Source organism: Leuresthes tenuis, unplaced genomic scaffold, assembly GCF_036924035.1.
Source record: "Leuresthes tenuis unplaced genomic scaffold, fLeuTen1.0.hap1 SCAF_17, whole genome shotgun sequence".
Taxonomy (NCBI): domain Eukaryota; kingdom Metazoa; phylum Chordata; class Actinopteri; order Atheriniformes; family Atherinopsidae; genus Leuresthes; species Leuresthes tenuis.
The window spans coordinates 24568229-24575548 of NW_027325371.1; the positions used below are offsets into that span (position 1 = coordinate 24568229).

General features: G+C 41.2%; 1 non-coding gene across 1 annotated transcript; it reads right to left on the reverse strand.

The window, feature by feature from the left end:
* Positions 1–3188: 3188 nt before the first annotated feature.
* Positions 3189–3302, reverse strand: LOC140274204 (U5 spliceosomal RNA). The gene has a single exon (XR_011908178.1). It is a non-coding gene; the product is annotated as a U5 spliceosomal RNA (small nuclear RNA).
* Between the last annotated feature and the right edge of the window lie 4018 nt (positions 3303–7320).

Genomic DNA, 7320 nt, shown 5'->3' on the forward strand with positions numbered 1-7320 from the left:
CATCACTGACAACCTCAGCTGGTCACCCCACATCTCCTCACTGGTGAAGAAGGGCCAGCAGCGCCTGCACTTCCTGCGTCGGATGAAGAGAGCATCCCTCCCGCCCCCCATCCTTCAGACCTTCTACAGAGGGACCATCGAGAGCCTGCTGACCAGCTACATCTCCATCTGGTCTGGGAGCTGCAGGGCCTCTGACTGGAAGTCTCTACAGAGGGTGGTGAGGACAGGGGAGAAGATCACGGGGGCTCCGCTCCCCTGCATCAAGAACATCGCGGACAGACGCTGCCTATCCCGGGCTCACCAGATCCTCTCCGACCCCACCCACCCCAACCATGGACTGTTTTCCCCCCTGGCGTCCGGCAGAAGGTTCCGCAGCATCTCCTGCAGAACGACCAGACTACTGAACAGTTTCTTCCCCCTGGCCATCAGACTGCTTAACGCCACATAACACTCCTCCACCCCTAAACACACACACAGACACTACAAAAACCACCCCCCATGGACATTGACAATACACGCACCTTAGTTAGTCTAGTTTTGTCTTCAACATGAACCTGGGGACTCCTTGGCACTTACTTTACTCTGACTGTGAAATTCTTTTCTAGTTCTCTTAAGTGCAATTGTTATAGTGCAATATTTAATGTTTCTCTTTGCAATAACTCAGTGCAATTTTTAATGTTTCTTTTGACAATTAGTGCAATATATCAATAACTTAGTGCAATATACATGAATATATATATACTTATTTACCCTGCATATAGTTAGCTCTTAGCTCTTAGTTATAGAAAACATATTTATTGTATAGGAATAAGGTCTAGCTCTGTTACACTGGTAGCCAAGTAACGACATTTCGTTGTCAAGATTCACCTTGTGTTTTTTGTGCAATGACAATAAAGGAAGTCTAAGTCTAAGTCTAAGTCTAAGTCTAAGTCTAAGTCTAAGTCTTCTTGCAGCCGAACACCTCCTCTCCCGCTTATGATCATGTGCGGTTTGATATTCAAAAATTTACTTTCTTGTTTTAAAGCAATTATTGATGGACATTCAAACCTTCTTTTTGATGGTGTATAGTCGGGCTTTCGAGCCTTTTCTTCCCGGTTTTTACAAACCATGGTCGGACTTTCACACCTTCTTGTAGCCAAACAACTCCGCTCCCGCTATTGATTGTGTACAGTCGGGTATTTTAACCTTTTCTTACCCGCTTTTTACCAACTATGGTCGGACATTCACACCGTCTTACAGCGGAACACCTCTATTCCCGCTTTTGATGGTGTATAGTCGGGCATTCGAACCTTTTCTTACCCGCTTTTTACAAACTATGGTGGGACATTCAAACCTTCTTGTATCCGAAAACCTCCGCTCTCTCTTTTGATCATACATTGTCGGACATTCGCACCTTTTCTTACCCGCTTTTTACAAACCATGGTCGGACTTTCACATCTTCTTGTAGCCGAACACATCCGCTCCCGCTATTGATTGTGTACAGTCGGGTATTTTAACCTTTTCTTACCCGCTTTTTACCAAGTATGGTCGGACATTCACACCTTCGTACAGCGGAACACCCACTTGCATCCGAAGACCTCCGTCCCAAATTTTGTTGATATTTAGTCGGACATTCGCACCTTACCCGCTTTTGGAAAACTATGGCCTTCTTGCAGCCAAACACCTCTGATCTCGCTTTTGATGATATAAGGTTGGGCATTCAGACCTTGCTTCACCTGCTTTTCACCAAATATAGTCGGACATTCACACCTTCTTGCAGCCGAACACTTCCGCTTTTAGTGTTCTATGAGGCATTCACATATTTTTTTTCACCGTATTTTATAGATTATGGTTGGAAATTCTCACCCACTCTCATCCGAAGACCTCTCCTCCCGCTTTTGTTAATATATAGTCGGGCATTCGAACCTTTTCTTACCCGCTTTTTACAAATTATAGTCGAACATTCACACCTACTTGCAGCTGAATACTTCCGCTCCACCTTGTAGGTATGTATGGTTGGCATTTGCACCTCTTTTTATACTGATTGCTGAAGATTAAGTTGTACTTTCTCAAACTACAACTTTTTTTTATTTGTTGAAACTTGATTTGAAGTGGATAAATAAGGAGGACAAACAGTTTTAAGTCAGGCTGATAGAAGGAATTAATTTTATAGCAAAATCTGTACTTCATCATATGTCGAGAGATGCTTATTGCTGAAGAAGTTCTTTCTCATTCTACAAAGTACAACGTTGTTTATCGTTGAAACTTGATTAGACATGAATAAATATGAAGGACAAAGCAGTCTTAACTTGGTTTGAGTTAATGAATTCGTTTTATAGGAGAATCCGAATTCGTGCATAACTCATAAAATAGAGCTTATTTTCGGATTCCTGAAGAATGATTCTGGTTCTTTCTAATAATACAAAGTTTGTTGTTTATTGTTGAAACTTCATCAGAAGTGAAGAAATAAATGAATGCCTATCAACAAATTGACCTTCTGTTGACCTTCGGGGAGGTGAGTATCTTCACTAGACTCACCTGTCTGCTCTTCCTCCTCATTTAGCGTAGCTCCACCCTCTGCCTGTGAATTCTCACAGACTTCAACACTGAGTGGTGAGGCCTCTACAGGCCCCTCCCCTTTTTGCTCCTCACTTCCAATCCAAGCTTTTGGCGGGAAGTTTGAATTTATTGGGTCAACCTCTTCACTTTGTTCACCAACTGCCACCTTTGGTCCTTCTCTTTGTTGGCTTGACTGTGGCTTTACCGTCTTTAATTTGTTGGCAAAAGATTTAGGGCAATCTCTGAAGAGGTGATTTAATTCTCCACAGAGATTACATTTCCTGCCATTTGGACACTCTCCAAAAGTTTGCCCAATTTCTCTGCTCTTCCCACATAACACCTTGGTACAAGCCTCAACCAGGTGCCCATGCTCACCACACTTGCGGCAGAACTTGGGCTGCCCCTGGTAGTGGATGTAACCTCGGTTTTCAAGGTGGCCAGAGTGTCGCCCACCCGCTGCACTGAGCACTCTTCAGCCCTTTTAAATGGTATAACTTTGCACTCCCGCACGCTCCAGCAAGCACCATTCAAGCAACAACTTTGCACTCCAGCTTCGAACATCGGCACAGTCGCAACAAGTAAGGCGACTCTACTCAGAGAAGTCACTCTGCACAGTAACAAGATTTCTTTTGCACAGACAGAAAGGGCTTCACCCGCAAAGGTAAAGCCTGCCAAAAATAGAAACAACTCATTAGTGCTGCTCTCCACAGAAATCTTTAGTAAAAGGCGAAAGACTTGTACGTTATGAAGAGAAACCAGAGTACGATTATCCGTCACTGCGGGAGCAGGGCATCAGGCTTGTTGGCATAGCCACCTTCCCCATGGTGAGCTTTGCTTGGTTGAGACGCTTGCTCCCCCCCCCCTTGCTCCTCGGCTGACCAAGTAGGAACAATCGGGCCCTATTCGATGGCTGCCTTGTCTTTTACTCTGTGCAAAAGACAAGGCAGCAACAAAAACACCACGAGAATCCCGTATTGAGGCTTTGTTCTGACCGCTCATTCGGGGTCGCATTTCTTTCAAGCAATTCTCCTGGTTAGCCCACACTCGGCTCGCTCCCATAGCCGTGTTAAAGTCTACTTCGCATTCACTCTCTTTTCCCATCAGACTCTTGGGATTTTATCTATAAAATGAATTCCTTCACTCAAACTATGTGAAAACTGCTTTGTCCTTAATATTTACCATGTCTAGAAAGATTTAAACAAAAAAAACAACGTTGTACTTTGCAGTAAAAGAAAGAGCAAATCTAAAGTTTCAGGAATCCGAGAATAAGCTTACTTTCATGAGTTCTTCACGATTTCGGATTTTGCTATAAAATGAATTCCTTCACTCAAACTAAATTAAAACTGCTAAACCGCTAATCTGTTATATGTAAGGCAGATGTCAAATTCACCGAAATAGGATCAAAGGGTATTCGGCCAATCGAGCTGTAGCAACTTCGGTAAAAGAGTATAAGTTGAAGAGTTTGTGAATAAAGGTGTGCGCACACATAGTGTGCTGTACGAAAATAGGCAGGGAGCAATGCCGGCTGGGGTATATGTTCTTGTATGTTGTCTGACTGTTTGATTTGAATGTGTTGTGTAAGTGTCCTGTTGAATGTTACATGTTTGGGCTTTGACACGCTTCACTGTGGTTGTTAACTGTGTGGTGTGTCCTGAAATGTTATATGTTTGGGCTGTGTGACATGCTTAATGCTTGTCAGTAGCTACCCACTTATTCATATACTATCAAAGTATGTCCGGACTTCTTATGTTGTCAGTTCCCATCAAAAGCGGAAGCGGAGGTCTTCGGATGCAAGTGGGTGTGAATATCCCACCATACAAGTATGGTGGAGAGGAAGCTGTGAATGGCCGACCATAGTAAAAGGCGGGTGAGAGAAGGTGCGAATGCCTAACCATACATCATCAAAAGAGGGAGCGGAGGTGTTCCGCTGTAAGACGGTGTGAATGTCCGACCATAGATGGTAAAAAGCGGGTAACAAAAGGTTAAATTACCCAACTGTACACAATCAAAAGAGGGAGCGGAGTTGTTCAGCTAAGAGAAGGTGTGAAAGTCCGAACTTGGTTTGTAAAAAGCGGGTAAGAAAAGGTTCGTATGCCCGAATATACACCATCAAAAGCGGAAGCGGAGGTGTTCGGCTGCAAGATATTGTGAACGTCCGACCAAAGTTTGTAAAAAGCAGTTAAGAAAAGGTTCGAATATCTAACCAAACATAATCAAAAGCGGGAGCAGAGCTGTTCGACTGCAAGTAGGTGTGAATGTCAGATCATAATTTTCAAAAAGCTGATGAGAAAGGGTGAGAATGCCCGACTATACATCATCAAATGCGGGAGCGGAGTTGTTCGGCTGTGAGTAGGTGTGAATCTCCGACCATAATTGCTGAAAAATGGGTAAGAAAAGGTAGTATTGCCAGACCATATATGATCAAAACAGGGAGCGGAGGTGGTTCAGCTGCAAGAAGGTTTGAATGTCCGACTAAAGTTTGTAAAAAGCGGGTAAGACAAGGTGTGAATTCCCGACAATGTATGATCAAAAGAGGAGTGGAGGTTTTCGGCTGCAAGAAGGTCTGAATGTCCACCCATAATTACTGAAAAATGGGTAAGAAAAGGTGCGAAAGCCCAACCGCACATGATCATAAGTGGATGAGAAGGTGTTCGACTGCAAGTAGGTGTGAATGTAAGATCATAATTTTTAAAAAGCGGGTAAGAAAAGGTAAGAATGCCCAACCATAAATTATCAAAAGCGGCAGCAGAGTTTCGACTGGTATTTATCAATGTCTAGATAGATTTCAACAAAAAACAACGTTGTACTTTGCAGTAAAAGAAAGTGCAAATCAAAAGTTTTAGGAATCCGAGAATAAGCTTATTTTCATTTGTTCTGCACGATTTCGGATTTTATGTATAAAATGAATTCCTTCACGCAAACTAAGTTAACACTGCTTTGTCATTCATATGTACCCATTTCTACATATATTTCAAGCATAAACTTCCTCATACTACCCTGAATGAGAAAGAGCAACACTTGTGATTAAGCCATACGCCCCTTTTGAGGAGTTCTGCATGGTTTGGGATTTTATCTATAAAATTAATTCCTTCACTCAAACTATGTTAAAACGGCTTTTACCTTCATATTTATCAATGTCTAGATAGATTTAAACAAAAAAACAACGTTGTACTTTGCAATAAAAGAAAGAGCAAATCAAAAGTTTTAGGAATCCGAGAATAAGCTTATTTTCATGAGTTCTGCACGATTTCGGATTTTATGTATAAAATGAATTCATTCACTCAAACCAAGTTAAAACTGCCTTTTCCTTCATATTTATCAATGTCTAGATCGACTTCAACAAACAACAACATTGTATTTTGCAGTAGAAGAAAGAGCAAAACTGAAGGATCAGGAATCCGAGAATAAGCTTCTTTTCATACGTTCTGCATGATTTGGGATTTTATGTATAAAATTAATTCCTTCACTCAAACTAAGTTAACACTGCTTTGTCCTTCATATGTACCCATTTCTACATATATTTCAAGCATAAACTTCCTCATACTACCCTGAATGAGAAAGAGCCACACTTGTGATTAAGCCATACGCCCCTTTTGAGGAGTTCTGCATGATTTGGGATTTTATCTATAAAATCAATTCCTTCACTCAAACTATGTTAAAACGGCTTTTACCTTCATATTTATCAATGTCTCGATAGATTTAAACAAAAAAACAACGTTGTACTTTGCAGTAAAAGAAAGAGCCAATCAAAAGTTTTAGGAATCCGAGAATAAGCTTATTTTCATGAGTTCTGCACGATTTCGGATTTTATGTATAAAATGAATTCATTCACTCAAACCAAGTTAAAACTGCTTTTTCATTCATATTTATCAATGTCTAGATCGACTTCAACAAAGAACAACATTGTATTTTGCAGTAGAAGAAAGAGCAAAACTGAAGGATCAGGAATCCGAGAATAAGCTTATTTTCTTATGGGCAAGTGGGAACTGCTTTGTCCTTCGTATTTATCAATGTGTGGATGGATTTCAACTTCTTCTACTGCAAAGTCCAATGTTTTTCTTTGTTGAAGTCGATCTAGACATTGATGAATATGGAAGGACAAAGCAGTTTTAACTTGGTTTGAGCAAAGCAATTCATTTTATAGCAAAATCCGAAATCGTGCAGAACTCATGAAAGCAGGCTTATACTCGGATTCCTGAAACTTTAGATTTGCTCTTTCTTTTACTGCAAAGTACAACGTTGTTTTTTTGTTTAAATCTTTCTAGACATGGTAAATATGAAGGACAAATCAGTTTTAACATAGTTTGAGTGAAGTAATGCATTTTATAAGCAAAATCCCAAATCATGCAAAACTCACGAAAAGCTTTTTCTCGCTTTTTACTGCTTTTTACAAACTTTGGTCGGACGTTCACACCTTCTTGCATCCGAACACCTCCGCTTCCGCTTTTGATGATGTATATTCGGGCATTCGAACCTTTTATTACCCGCTTTTTACAAACCATTGTTGGACTTTCACATGCAAGATATTCACACCCACTTGCATCCGAAGACCTCCGCCCCAAATTTTGTTGATATTTAGTCGGACATTCGCACCTTACCCGCTTTTGGCAAACTATGGCCTTCTTGCAGCCAAACAACTCTGATCTTGCTTTTGATGATGTAAGGTTGGGCATTCAGACCTTGCTTCACCTGCTTTTCACCAAATATAGTCGGACATTCACACCTTCTTGCAGCCGAACACTTCCGCTCCACCTTTTAGTGTTCTATCACACCTTTTTTTTC